Source organism: Oryza glaberrima, chromosome 8, assembly GCF_000147395.1.
Source record: "Oryza glaberrima chromosome 8, OglaRS2, whole genome shotgun sequence".
In the NCBI taxonomy this organism is placed as follows: domain Eukaryota; kingdom Viridiplantae; phylum Streptophyta; class Magnoliopsida; order Poales; family Poaceae; genus Oryza; species Oryza glaberrima.
In genome coordinates, this window is record NC_068333.1 from 24,166,403 (window position 1) to 24,181,044 (window position 14,642).

Here is a 14,642-nt window from a genome sequence, read left to right on the forward strand (position 1 = left end):
AAGGGGGGGGGGGGGGGGGGGCGGGCGGCCGGCGGCAACAAAGGGGATGGATGGCGCGATGGAGGTAGTGACGGAGCTCATCAACAGTGGCGATGAAGCCGCCTCCCCTCCCTATCCCAGTTCTAGAGGCCGGCATCTGCCGCGGCAACAGAAGGAGCAACGGTGCCGGCTTCCCTTCTCCTTTCCCTTCCTTCTCATAGATATGGCCAGAGGTCGTAGGCCGCCACCGCCAGTAGTAGCAAAAGGGTCTAGATCTGGCGGCGGATGGCTCGGCTCAACTACGGTTACTGCAGCAAGACCGGGACAACGACGATTACTACAGCAAGGGCTACAACCGAGCTTGGGTGAGGCGGATTTGCTTTCATCGAGGTCGGGAGAGGTGGATCCACCATCGCTGGGCTCAGGAGTGCCAGATCCGCTGTCATCGAGCTCGGGAAGGGCGTATCCACCATCCTTGGGCTCAAGATGTAGGTAGCGATGGCGGTTGAAATCACGCGAGGTAACTGGTTTTTATTGTGTACCTATGGGCATCATTAATATGTCGGTTCTTAATAAAAACCCGGCACCTATGATACTGCAACTCATATATGTGTTTCTTTTACCTAAGTTTTTATACGAAGTCGATGAAGATAAACTTTATATGAAATTTGTAGTTTGATGAGATCTATAACATTTTTAGTTAATGACTTTTTATTAGAGGTAGTTTGAATGTCCGAAAATGTATTAAAAGTCTCAGGTAAGGAATTTTCTATTGTGAACCAGCAACACTAATTTTTTTTCCTACTAGGTAATATCTCTACTTTTTTTATTACTTAAAAAATAAGAGGTGCTTCCTTCGTCTGTAAAAAAATAACAAAAAATATTAAAAAGTCCAACACTTATATCCTAAATAGTGAAAAAAGTCCGACTCCTATATCAGATTCGCTCTTACAAACGGAAAAAAAAATCCGACTCTAGATTGGTGAAAAAAATTGATCTGCCGGATTGAAGATTTGTTTGTAAAAACGGAATCTACAGGTCGAGATTTTATATAATTTTATATTTGGGTTTGTACTTTTATATTTGAGTCCCTATAATTTTTATATTTACATTTGAGTCCCTATAATCTTGCAACAAGGTACTTGAGGTCGTTTTTGTTAAAAAAAATAATAAAAGAGAAAGAGAACAAAGGCAGAAAGGTGCATAAAAATAAAAAGAAAAGCCGTACAAAAAAGAAAATAAAAAAAACAACAACAACAAAAGTTTTTTCCCCTGAATGGCGAAAAAACTGTAGATCCGACGGAAAAAAAAATGATTCATATAAAAGGCAAAAAAAAAGTGGTGACAAAAAACGCTAGATCCGATTCCTTTAAAAACGAAAAAAAAGTCTGATTCCTATAAAGGCGAAAAAAAATCTGAAAAAAAATCTAAAAAAGTTCGTTCGATTTTCTAAGAAAGTGGCGAAAAAATGGTTGGTAAAAAATAAAAAGCTGGTTCGTATAAAATAAAAAATGCGAGAGAGAAAAAAATGGAAAGGACGAAACAAAATCTGATTTCTAACCAGTATATATCTCTTCTCTATCTCTAATCTAACTATTTAAAAAGAGAAATGCATGAGAAAATAAAAACGGTTAAAATAACGTGTGAGGCAAAAGTCAGAAAAAAGCGCAAAAAAACACGCTAAAAAGGTTTTCCATCGTCAATAAAAAAATAAAAAGACGCGTGAGAAAAATTATTTCCATCATCGGTAAAATATTTTAAAAAAACATGCTAGGAAAAAACTGTCGAAAAAACGCGCCATTTCTAAAAAAAATGGTTTTAAAAAACCGTGCAAGAAAAAAAACACCGTCTATTAAAAAACAAATCACTCTGAAAAAACTGTCAGAAAAAAGCTAAATTGATGGACGCTTGAGTCGGATAGGATCCATCGATTTTTTGCCATCTACTACATGGCTTTATTTCGTCATATATTCTCCTGTATTGGAAAAAAGCAAAAAAGAACCTTCGAAAAAAATAAGCAAAAAAAACGTGCGAGAAAACAAGAAAAAAACACACGAGAAAAGAAAAGCAAAAAAGGGAGAAAAATATGGTTTTCTTTGTCGGTAAAAAAAGCAAAAAAAAACATGGTAGGACAAAACTGTAAGAAAGAAACACGCCATTTCTGAAAAATGGTTTGAGAAAATCGCGTAAGAAAAAAAACACTGTTTATAAAAAAACAAGCCGCTCATTAAAATAGAAACATTGTTATTGACATGATTATGCATGAAAAACATATATTATTATTAGAATTTTTTTACCCATTGCAACGTACGGGCATTTTGCTAGTTAACTACAAAGAGCCAAACCGAAATGGCCTAGCTAGATGATGTACACTTCGATCCGTCCTCTTAGTGCTCGATTAACTCCCTTTTCGTAATGGCACGTACATCTCCAGCCGGATGACGTGTCTATATATATTGCTTTTGATTATACATGTACGTAGATAGCTGCTTCATTAATTTGCAGCTTGAGTCAAAATTAGGAAAGGAGATGCGTCAAGTAATTAAGGATATGTGCACACTATATTCATGTTCAATGTACTGCTTCTTAATTTGCATGAATATATATAGTGTGCATGTAAAAGCAAAAAGTCTTCTCCTATTATAATGTTGTGCAGTGATCGATCGGCCGGGTTGCTCTTTGTGCAGTTGTGGGGAGTCACTGTTAACTATCCCCCAACCTGAAAGCAACAAGAAACTAATTAATGCAAGTTACTTAGTACATTCACAAAGTGAAGCCTCTCGATGATCGGTGCCAGGGCGCGGCAAGATTTTTGCAAATGCACGTCGACTAGCTAGCTTAATTACTGATGATAATTTGCAGGGATGCATGATTAAGCTAGGACCTCGATGATGTTGAAAAACACATGGTGCGCCGCCGCCGCCGGTGCGGTTTGCGGCGGCCGGAACGAGAGGAGGAGAAGTGGGCTACTGTGGGCTTGCACCGAAACAGTGGGCTTTAATTAGGCCGCATTTCGATGGGCCAAAATTAATTCTGCAGTACTTGTGTGTATGAGAACATGTAGTAGTATTATCAAGTGTAAACCAAATTAATTAAATTAATTAGCTATAAGATATAGTAGATAGCAATGCTCCCCGCTTGGAAGCCAGTGTCACCGGCAGCAAATTAAGCTATATATTATAGCTAGATTAGCGCACGTCGATGTTAGCTCAATTTCAAAACTAACTGCAATCACATCGCATCCGGCAGATTCTCCGGCAACTAGCTAAGCTAGCGACTACGAAATTAGGAGAAAACTTTGCCGTGTGAAAGAAACTCCCTCCATCCCTAAATATTTAACGCCGTTAACTTATTTAAACATATTTGATCGTCCATCTTATTTAAATTTTTTTAAATATGTAAAACTATATGTATACATAAAAATATATTTAACAATAAATATTATTTAAATTAATAATTATTTAATTTTTTTAATAAGATGAACGGTCAAATATGTTTTAAAAAGTCAACGACGTTAAATATTTAGTAACGGATGGAGTATATAATTTCAGGTCATCAAATTAAGCATGCACTGGGCGGTCGTGTATGAGGTAATGTTAGTGCTTAATAAGTCATGGGTCGTCGTCTCCGTACGTACGCTGTTGAAATTCCATCTAGATTTCGCCCAATTCCCGCCTGCCATCTAGCCCAAATCGATCGCCATCGACGGCGGCTGGAGCTGATTATAACGATGTTATATATATTTTTTAAGGAAAATAATTCTGTTATATTGCATACGATGGGTGAGGTTGTCATCGACTGTAAGTTAGATTAAGGGTCGGTGCTAGATTATCCGACTTTTTTTAATTTACGGGTCTCAGTAATGAAGAAAGGTCACCTGTGGTGGGAACTGTATATAGCATTGTCATTTGTCAATAGTCTATCCCATCTTGCGGGAACGACTCACCCACGTTTCTCTGTATCGTTTCAATTTTATCGGATGTCTCCTAAATTCGTAGAGATGACCCACTGCACATTATGAATGGAACCTATACAAGTTTTGCACGTGTGTTTTACTGTGTTTAGACGCGCCCTGGCTGGCAGGCAGGATATGTCGTAGGAGCTAGCATGCGTGCATCTGAAATTCTGAATGAAGAAGCTAGCCTCCTGTTTGTGTCAATTGTCAAATTAAACCTAGCTTAATTAACTGAAGCTTAATTTGTCCGGACCTGGGAATATCTTAATTATATTATAGGGGCCTGGAAAAAACGTGTACAGCAGCTGGTTTTTTGAGATGTACTGACTAATTAAGGTCTCATTCGGTGTACGTATACATAAGCCAGTTCAGGAATTAAATTAAAGAAGAAGTTCGTGGGGAAGAAAAACTTTGGCTTCTGATTCTGAAAATGAAGGAAGATCATCAGCTGCTTCTTCAGTCTACTTGATCATAACTTATAGTTCGCAGCATAACTTGTCGTTTAATAGCAAATATAGTTTTTAAGATCCGTGTGTAGAAGCTGCACCAAACTGTATACCAACGCAAGTAGGACTAATTAACTAGCTTGATTAGTGGATATACGGGGGTTATATGCTCATGATGGAAGCATGCAGTGTACTTTTGAACAAGTTCGCATCATGCATGCGTGAGTCCTTTGTAATGCACCCTCTCCTAATTTGTCTCTTCCATCGGATTCTCATGCGATTAAATTAATTGATCCACATCGATCGATCGATCGATCGACTACTGCCTATTAGCACGCTGCACCAAGCTGCTAGCTAGTAGGAGTATTAGTTAGTTGGTCAAGTAGTCATAAACTCATGAGAAATTTTATAGTAATTGAGAAAATACATAAATGTAGTGAATTTTATATTAGAAAAATATGTTACCTCCTGGTATTACCCTAAACTTATACATATAACTAAATTAAGATTGGTATATATGCCGCATCAATGGAAAATTGTTTTCATCTTTGGCGAGGAAATATTCTCTCGATCGGCTCTTACATGACATCTAAATAGTAAAATAAAAATTCGACTTATGCATGTTATATGAAAAAATATATAAACGAATATAATGTAAGTTAACTAGTTTCAGTTTAATTTGTATTTTTATAACTTATAAAAGTCGAATTTGATATTTCATGTTTGTGGAGTGGTATATCTTATATTAATACATCTTGTTAATTTCTTTTTGAAGAATAATTATTATTTACCATAGATATGACATGAAAAAAACAAGTGGATGTCGTCCAAGATGAAAATTCATCTTAATATGCCAATCTTAATTTCGGAATGACCAAATTTAAGATTATGTGTTGATGGAGTATAGCTAGCTAGCTGCCTGCAAATCCACTTATTTTGGAGTTCTAGGCTTTTTGTCACTACTAGATTAATTTCTCTTTTCGTAACGGCATGTGATACAATATTTTTGCCTCTCGACGACGTGATCTATACTGATTTCGATTATATGTACGTATGCTGATACTTCATCCGTTTTATTATATAAGTCGTTTGACTTTTTTTAGTTAAACTTTGTTAAGTTTTACCAAATTTATAGAAAAATTTAGCAATATCTAAAATATCAAATTAGTTTCATTAAATTTAACATTAAATATATTTTAATAATATGTTTATTTGTATTAAAAGTACTACTATATTTTTTATAAGTTTGGTCAAACTTAAAGAAGTTTGATTAGAAAAAAAAGGTCGAATGACTTGTAATATGAAATGGAGGGAGTAGCTGCTCTTTTTTTAAGACAAAAATAGGAAAGGAGATACGTCAAGTAAGGATGCACGCGCATTGTATTCACCAATATATGCGAACAATCCATGTTCTGTTAAGATTGGTTCGGCTAGCTTACATCAATATATTCAAGATCTTGAATATACTGATAATCTTGAGACCGGCTTGCTTTTTGTGCAATGCAGGGACTCACTGTACGTGCACTATCCTAACCTGAAAGCAACAAACAATAAATTAAATCCTATATATATATACTGGTTTACCATTGGCCGTTTTCCGGCGTACTCCCTCTCCCAAAATAAGTTAACTTTTACTCATTTCACATATATCAATAAAAAATTAAAAAAATAGAATACTCGCACTTTATGCACTTTATCAATTTCTAATGTAATTATTTTTATTTTACCTACTCCCAATACATTTGTCTCCTACTTTCACAAACCTCCAATATAGTGATTACTAAAATATAAACTTATTTAAGAACAAACAGAAGGAGCCAAAAATAAATTTATTCTGGACGAAAGGGAGTAGCCAGTAGGGGTGTAGCTCTGTGCCTCAATTCCTTCTTGGCATGCAGGGGATGGAAACCACACCGGCCAGGATGGGTGAAGCTGGGGTGGGCGTTCACTCACACCGAAAAATTCAGTCTCGATCTTTGATATTTTAGAAATTTCGAACATCTAGAACTGGAGATTGATTGGTGTTGAAAAATAATGAAAATCGAGAAATTCAGTCTCAGTCTCGGTTATGACCGAAATTTTAGAAGATCCAAAATAATCAAACCAAGTACACCCCTAATAAGTTCTAGATAAAAAATTATACACATAAAAAACGTATTAGAAAATCACAAATTGACTCTCTTCACTGTCATAGGTCACATATCAAAGCATGTTGGAGGTTAAAATTCAGCCAAATTTCGGTTTAATTGGGTTGGTGGACCTAATAGACCTATTGGACCAAAATTCGAATTGTCCAAACAAAATTTGGTCTTTCAACATATTTGAGATTGAACTAGCGCCGATTTTTTTCGGTCTCGGTTTTTTTGTTTGGTTTTTTTCAACCCACCTCAAGGTGAAGCTTCCAAATCAAGAAAACACGGGTGACATTATATTGGAGTGGTCAACTCTGACCTGCTATTTTCTTTGGCAATGCATTTAACATGTGGGTCACACAGTTAACCATATATATATAGTACATAGCAAGATTTACTTAGTGTGGCATGTCTATGTTTTAATAATCCAGAAATATGAGAGTTGCACGAACTAGTTTTAGGAGTGATTGGCTATAATGTTTCAGCTGACTTTCTGGCCTGTACTTGATTTTTCCTTTTAAGTCTTTTATGCGTTCAAGAATTTGTAGAATTTCACATGAATTGGTTTAATTTTCCAAAAAAAATTAATCGTCCAAAATTTGTACTCCCTCCGTATAACTTACATTGTGAAACGGAGGAAGTAGTAATTAACTATATTTTGTGTGTGTGCGCGCCTTAATATTTGTACTCGTGCTAACAACAGGATCTTTGACAAGAATTAAGTGGCAAGTACGCGATCGAGAGCAGCTGCCGGTCCTCGTTTTCGTTGTGTTGTCCATACACACGCATTAAAACTTGAAAACGCTGGCTACTGCATGAACTATACTGGGTCAACTTACGCGCTTATTTATGCAACTCGCCACTACTGTAGCCTCCACGATCTCAGCTAGATTTCCTTCCCATGTTACGAAAATCGGTCGGCGTCCTTCCACCGGTCCGGCAAAAAAAAAAATTATTATGAGAAACTCGATCGATCGTGGTCCAAGAGAAAGAAATTAATATGAAAAACTCTGAAAAAGAACAACAAAACATAACACACTTAATATATATCATTTCAAAAAGATATGCAAAATTAAATTCAACATTCTTCTTACAGCGAAAAAAATAAAGATCAAAAAGAAAATAAGACATAAGGCCATTGACGACCCACCCTTTAATTTATAGAAAGCCGAATAGATTTGTACATCAGCTTCTAGAGCTAGCACTGTTGTCAACCAGCTTTTGCGATACAAGTGCATGGTGTGAACTCTAAAGAGAGTCTTGAAATAGATTATTAGCCACATGTGAAATCTATTCTCTTTTTTTTTCAAAAAAATGGGAAACATGATTAGATATAATTAATTGAGTATATCAATTATTGAAAACTTAAAAATAGATTTATTTGATATTTTTAAAAGCAATTCTATATAAAAAGTTTTCGTATAAAATACATCATTTAACCGTTTGAAAAGTATGCTGACCATTTGAAAAGAGTGCTGCCGAAGATCGAGGAATTAGCTAAGCGGGCAGAAACATAGTTTAGAACGCATAAGCTGACAAACTATCTAAGGAAAACAAAATACACCAAAAGATTCAACCAGCAGCAGCAAGCCACACGCACGGTCTCTTTAAAGAAAAAACACACACCGTTTATTAGCCGATCGATCGACCCTAGCTATTTCATGGAGGCCTTTGTTGTTGAGTACTCCCTCCGTCCCTGAAAAAACGAATCTAGTGTTGAATGTGACATATTCTAGTACAATAAATCTAAATAGAGGTATGTCCAGATTCGTAATACTAGGATGTATCATATCCAGTACTAGATTGGTTTTTATGAGACTGAGGGAGTAGCTCCTAGCTAGATGGTGGGAAATTAGACCCTAGGAGTAGGTGGAATTTCTTTTTAAACACCATATCATTTCTGATCAGCCAAAGAACCCAAGCAAGCAACATGATCCCTCATTACACTGTTCATGGCAGGTTGGCAAATCACCTCCACAAAGAATTGATCAAAATAGCTAGGAACCAGATTTTTTTTAAAAAAAGAAAAGCATCTCTAATGGTACAGTGGTTCACCACAAGAAACTAGCACTGGGGCATCCTCAAGTGCATTACATAAAACACAGTCACTGCTCAGATCCTTCCCAGTTTTTTCCTCACCCAGCTGCATGAGATAGTTTGAGTTCTGTCTCTACAAGCAAGCCATATAGGAAACGTTTTATTTTCAGGGAAATCTCTGAAAAGAGACAAATTTCAATCAGATAAGCATCCATGCATGGATGAAGTGTAATTTCCTCTTCCAGCTAGAGCTCCTGGTGGTTGGTGAGTGAGTGAGATCTAGAGAGAGGCCGGCCGGGCGGTGTATGAGTACATCCATCCAGAAGACACAATATATATACTTATGCAGCATGAGATCGATCTATCGATGCAAGCGAACACATGCATACAACATATGCATGTGGGTATATGTGCGTATGCATACAGCTCTATAGCTAGCTCTCTCTACATGTGTAATGTCCACAAAAATACATGCAAATGCGTATGTATGCATGCAGTAGATGAGATCACAGTCAGCTATCTACCAACCACTTCTCGCAAATGGTTTCAATTAATACCCTGCTTGCCGCTCAGCCGCTACCATGTACTCTCTCCGGCCAAAAAAAAAAAAAAGACAAACTCCGGGTTTCCGTGTCCAACGTTTGACTATCTGTCTTATATGAAATTTTTTTATAATTAGTATTTTCATTATTGTTAGATGATAAAACATGATTAATACTTTATGCGTGACTTGTCTTTTTATTTTTTTCATAATTTTTTCAAATAAGACGGACGGTCAAACACTGGATACGGAAACCAGGGTTTGTCTTTTTTTTTTGGACGGAGGGAGTACTGCGTGTATGCGAGCAGCTAGCTAGCTAGCTACTACAGCATTTATCCAAAAAAAAAATTAATTCTAGCTATATACACATTTTGGGACAGAGGTACAGTGAGTAGCAAGTAAAAGCAAACTATTGCTCACTAACATATGGGCTCCATCGATCTATTCGTGTGTTTACGTGTCAGTGAGCAGTATTACACATAGTATTATAGAGGAGGATCTCATTTCATGAGTTGCTTCATTTGTCGTCTTCGAGCATGCACATATACAGCTGCATACGGGCACATATACAGCTGCATACGGCTTTTTCATGGCACATGTATTATACACACCACATGTACAACCTTATCGTTTGGCAGATGCGCTGGTGATAAACCGTAACGACTTAACAACGTAAACAATAATTTATAGATAATTTTTTATACATGTGTCATTAGAAATTTAGGAGTCAATTAATGATGAAAAATAAACAACGTTATAAAATACCTCAAAACCAAGTTCAGCATTGAGTTTTAAAAATTTTAGCAACAACTTATGAACCTGAAGGCAAATGATGAGGCAGGTTATTATGTACTCCCTCCGTCTTATAATATAAGGGATAATGGGTGGATGTAACACATCCTAGTATGATGAATAATCTGAATAAATCATCTGTCCAGATTCATTGTATTAGGATATGTTATATCCACCCATTATCCCTTATATTATGGGATGGAAGGAGTATCGAAGTTGATATATACGCCACATTTTGACTTGTACTTGCATACTTATATACACGTACATACACGTGCATGCAAGCATGACTTCGCTAGTAGAGATGGATATATTCTAGATGGATTATATTCATCGATCTCTTTTTCACGCTACAGTAGTCAGTTAGATATATGTATAGTTCATTATGTTTCTTAGCTCTTGCCTACACGGAAGGTCTGGGTTGAGTGTGTTCTACAAACCCATGCCGTTATTTCCCATAATAACGACGAATTTAAACAGTAGCAATTATAAATTCTAGATGCTTAATATATACTCCCTCGGTTCCATTTTAAGTGCAACTATAAATTTCCACGCCTAATTTTGATCATCCGTCTTATTTAAAATTTTTTTATAAAATTAGTATTTTTGTTGTTATGAGATGATAAAATATGAATAGTACTTTACCCGTGACTTATGTTTTTAAATTTTTTCTAAAATATTTTAAATAAGACAGACGGTTAAAGTTGGACGCAGAAAAATATGACTGCATTTACAATGGAACGGAGGGAGTAGGAGTACTGCCGATGTACAGTTATACAGGTCCAACAAGATGGGATACTGTGTGCTAGCTTACATACATACGTGGCGCAGTTGCCGCATAGTTTGAACGGTTGATTGCTTGCTAGCTTTGTGATAATTAAAGCTAGCCGTAGTACTCTCACCTGTTTTTGGTACGTAGCTTAATTCGATCTATATATCCATGGATATATATATATATATATATATCCAGGTTGGTCGTTGGCCGTCCATATTACATGCATGCCATCCTAGAGTTCTCAAAATGATGGCCAACCCTTGCATATTGTCCGTGTGCAATGTACATTATATATGGTGTACAAAATTCTTGAGCAAATTCATGGATCAAGAAGTGGACGTATGTGTATAGCGACATGCAACTCCTACCAATCGAGATCGAATCGTTTCATATATAGTTGATACATCGATCGATCGATCGTTTGGGCCACTGCACCATGAACGTACAAATAAATGTTAGCCCATGCATTTGGATTAATTCTCCTTGTATACCAGTTATTACTAGTAGATACGACTATTGGATTCATCATGTATATGTGAAATTAAAGGCCAGCTAGCTAGCCAGTGGAGGAGAGATCACTTAATTAATGAGCTCGTGGAAACATGTTAGGAGAGCATGGCACGCTGTTGATGTGTCGTTTTTCATGGCAGCGATCTCGATCAGCACAAGCAGGCATAGTTGCTTGATTTGATATATGAGACAATATATATCTCGACAATTATTACTAGTGATCATCTCAGTTCACAGTGACATCTACAGTCCAAATTGACTACTAGCTAGCATACAGCTCGATCTCTCGAGGACTCAAGGTGAAATAAACAAAGCAAATTGTAGTATATATATATACACACATATGTACTATATATAAGCATGCATGCATATACCTCTCTGAAACTTCTCAGAAAATGCAATTGGTCGATCCTGGACATGTCTATATGCACGCTTTAAGTTGTTGTCTGGGTGACCCGTGACCTATAAATATATATGCTCCATTAATTACTGTGATGATGCAATGACACTGTGACCATTGGGAAGAGTGTAAATAAAAATATGAGTATATAGTAATTTTAATAAGCCATGATCAGAGTTATTTTCTTTCGTCCAAAACAAAAGTAGTACGCGTACTACTAGTATCCAACATTTGTCGATAAATAAGTTCATTTCTGTTCCTTTAACTAGATTAGATCCGCAAATTGCTAATAAGTAAGTTCTATCCCTTTTAGAATTTTTATCTACACCACCATACTATTGGGTTGATTTTAGAATATTTTTAATGTAGTTTCTTCTGTAGTCACTTAGGACACATATATCCAAAAGTTTTGCTCATAAGTTTAGTTCTATCCCACCTTTCAGTTTTTGTTTCGTTGGAATGAATTCATGGTGTGATGTTTTAATCAAAGCATATATTAATAGCAGTAGGCCATTCTATATGCTAGCTCTGATGGGCACCTTTTGAAGCAAAGAGTTATTAAGTTCGAGCTGATTTTGTCAAAACAAATTAGGCAGTCTTTGAAACGAGACGTACGGCTCTTGGAAACAAATTATCCATGTTGCAATTTCCTAGCTTGGCCGTCAAAAAATTGTGATCCAGATCGGTATTATTATTCCCTTCCAATGGGGCTCCAAATTTTGTCCTTTTTACACCGTACACGTGTCACCCTCATCTGCACATATATCAAGTTTCTGTACAAAATCGATCGTGTCATGTTTCCCTACATTTGAAGAAAGAAAGAAAACGCGCATAGCATTCATGTACCGACATGGCCGGCAAAAACATGGGTGAAAGATATATCATATATCATATAGTAATTAACATGCAACGATATTATCATTGTTTCATGGTGCCTGCATAGTAGGACACTATTTGCTACTAGTAGAGATTAATTATATAGCCGATAAGGCTAAGATAACATATTTTTGCTGACGTACCCCGACCAGACAACATTAGCATATATAACTTATCCAATTTTTTTAACTGCCTGTAAATATATGTAAATCATCTTTCCTAGATTTGAACGTGGAGATAAGATGAAAGAGAAAGAAAATTAATTTTAGCCTGTCAACTTCAATATTCTGCACATTATGTACTCCTATGTGTTTCTGGTCGAGCATTGTTTAGGAAGAAAAGGAAATTAAAGAGAAAAGAAATAAAAAAAAGTATGAATAGAAAGGTAGACACGCTGTCTAGAAATTCTCATATTAATCAGAGAAAAAGAAAAATAGAGTCCATATAGAAATACAATTTTAAAATAGCTGAAATTCGGAATTAAAAATAATGAATATTGAAACAGTAGAGTAGAGTCCATACCGGTATACAATTTAGAACCAATGAAATTTCGAAATTAAAAAATAAGAAAATAAAAGTAGAGGCTATAGTTCATATAGAAATACAATTCAGAAATAACTAAAATTCGGAATAAAAAAAGAATATTGAAAGAAGAGTATAGAGTCAATATAGAAATACAATTTAGAAATATCTGAAATTCGGAATGGAAAAAAATAAAGAATATTAGAAAAAGAATATAGAGTCCATATAGGATTACAAGTAGGAAATAATTAAAATTCGAAATAAAAAAATAAGGAATATTAGAATAAGAGTATAGAGTCCATATAGGAATTTAGAATTTTTAATTAAAATTTGGAATAAAAATAATAAAATTAAAAGTAGAGTTTAGAGTCCATATAGAAATACATTTAATTCCATATAGAAATATATTTTAGAAGTAACTGAAAATCAAAAATAAAAAATAAAGAGTATTAAAAGATAAGTTTAGAGTCCACATAAAAATACAATCAGAAATAATGAAAATTAAAAATTAAAAAATAAGAAATATTGGAAGAAAAGCCTATAGTTCATATAGAAATTAAATACAATTTACAAATAAAGAAAATTTCGAATTAAAGAAAAAGAAATATTGAAAGAAGAGTGTAGAGTAAAAAAAATAAGAAATTCATAATTACATAACACACACTACCTTGTAGGTTATGGAGCCGGTATATATGTCGGTCAGCTGGGAATAATAATCCATGTGGATATATATACATACGACCGTAATGATCTCAGTTGATATGATCCGTTGGAAATAATCCATGTGGACGTGCATACTGTATAATGATCAATTGAACATATGATCGAATCAGTTTACCATACGTACTATCTTGGAATATATAATATATACATGGATATGCATATTTCTACGTACCTTAGAGCACGCGCAAATTGTTGATCATTGAGAAAAGTTCAACTTAATTTCTATATATACTACTACTGTACTACATGATGCCTTAGTAATTGCCACTGATCGTCTGATTAAGGAATCTCACATGCAGAGGCACTTGCTTTTCCCAACCTGTGATGCTCATGTTCTAGCTTGGTTCGTTGATATCTCGAATAACTACCGAGAGACCGAGTCATGTCGGCGAGACAAGTCTATTCCATTCTTCACGCACGCATATATATTTCCTATATAGTTTATACCTATTAAAAGTATTAATTCCTATAAAGTAACACATACACAAAGCCACATCATCAATATATTTTTTTAATCATTAGATTGGATTAGTGTGAAGATAGCAGTTATGGGATCAAGAACTACTTAGGGTGTGTTTGAGAGGATAGAAAAAGAGAGGATTGAGAAGAACGTAATACAAGGTAAGCCATTAGCACATGATATGATTAATTGATCTTTAACTACTTTAAATTTGAAATTTTGATTAATATGATTTTAAAAGTAAATTTTCTATATTTTTACAAAATACACTATTTAGCAATTCGGAAAGCGTGCACATAATGAGTTTTTTTTCATCACGACAAGTCTTCACGCATCTATGATTTTTCAGTTAATTATTGAGTACTAACTAAAACTTAATTTATATATTTTTCATAGTGGACATAAGTTTATTTGCATGAGTGGTAAATGTCAACTATCTTCCTTTCTAAGGACTATATTGTAGTTTATATATTTTACATAGCGGACCTAAATTT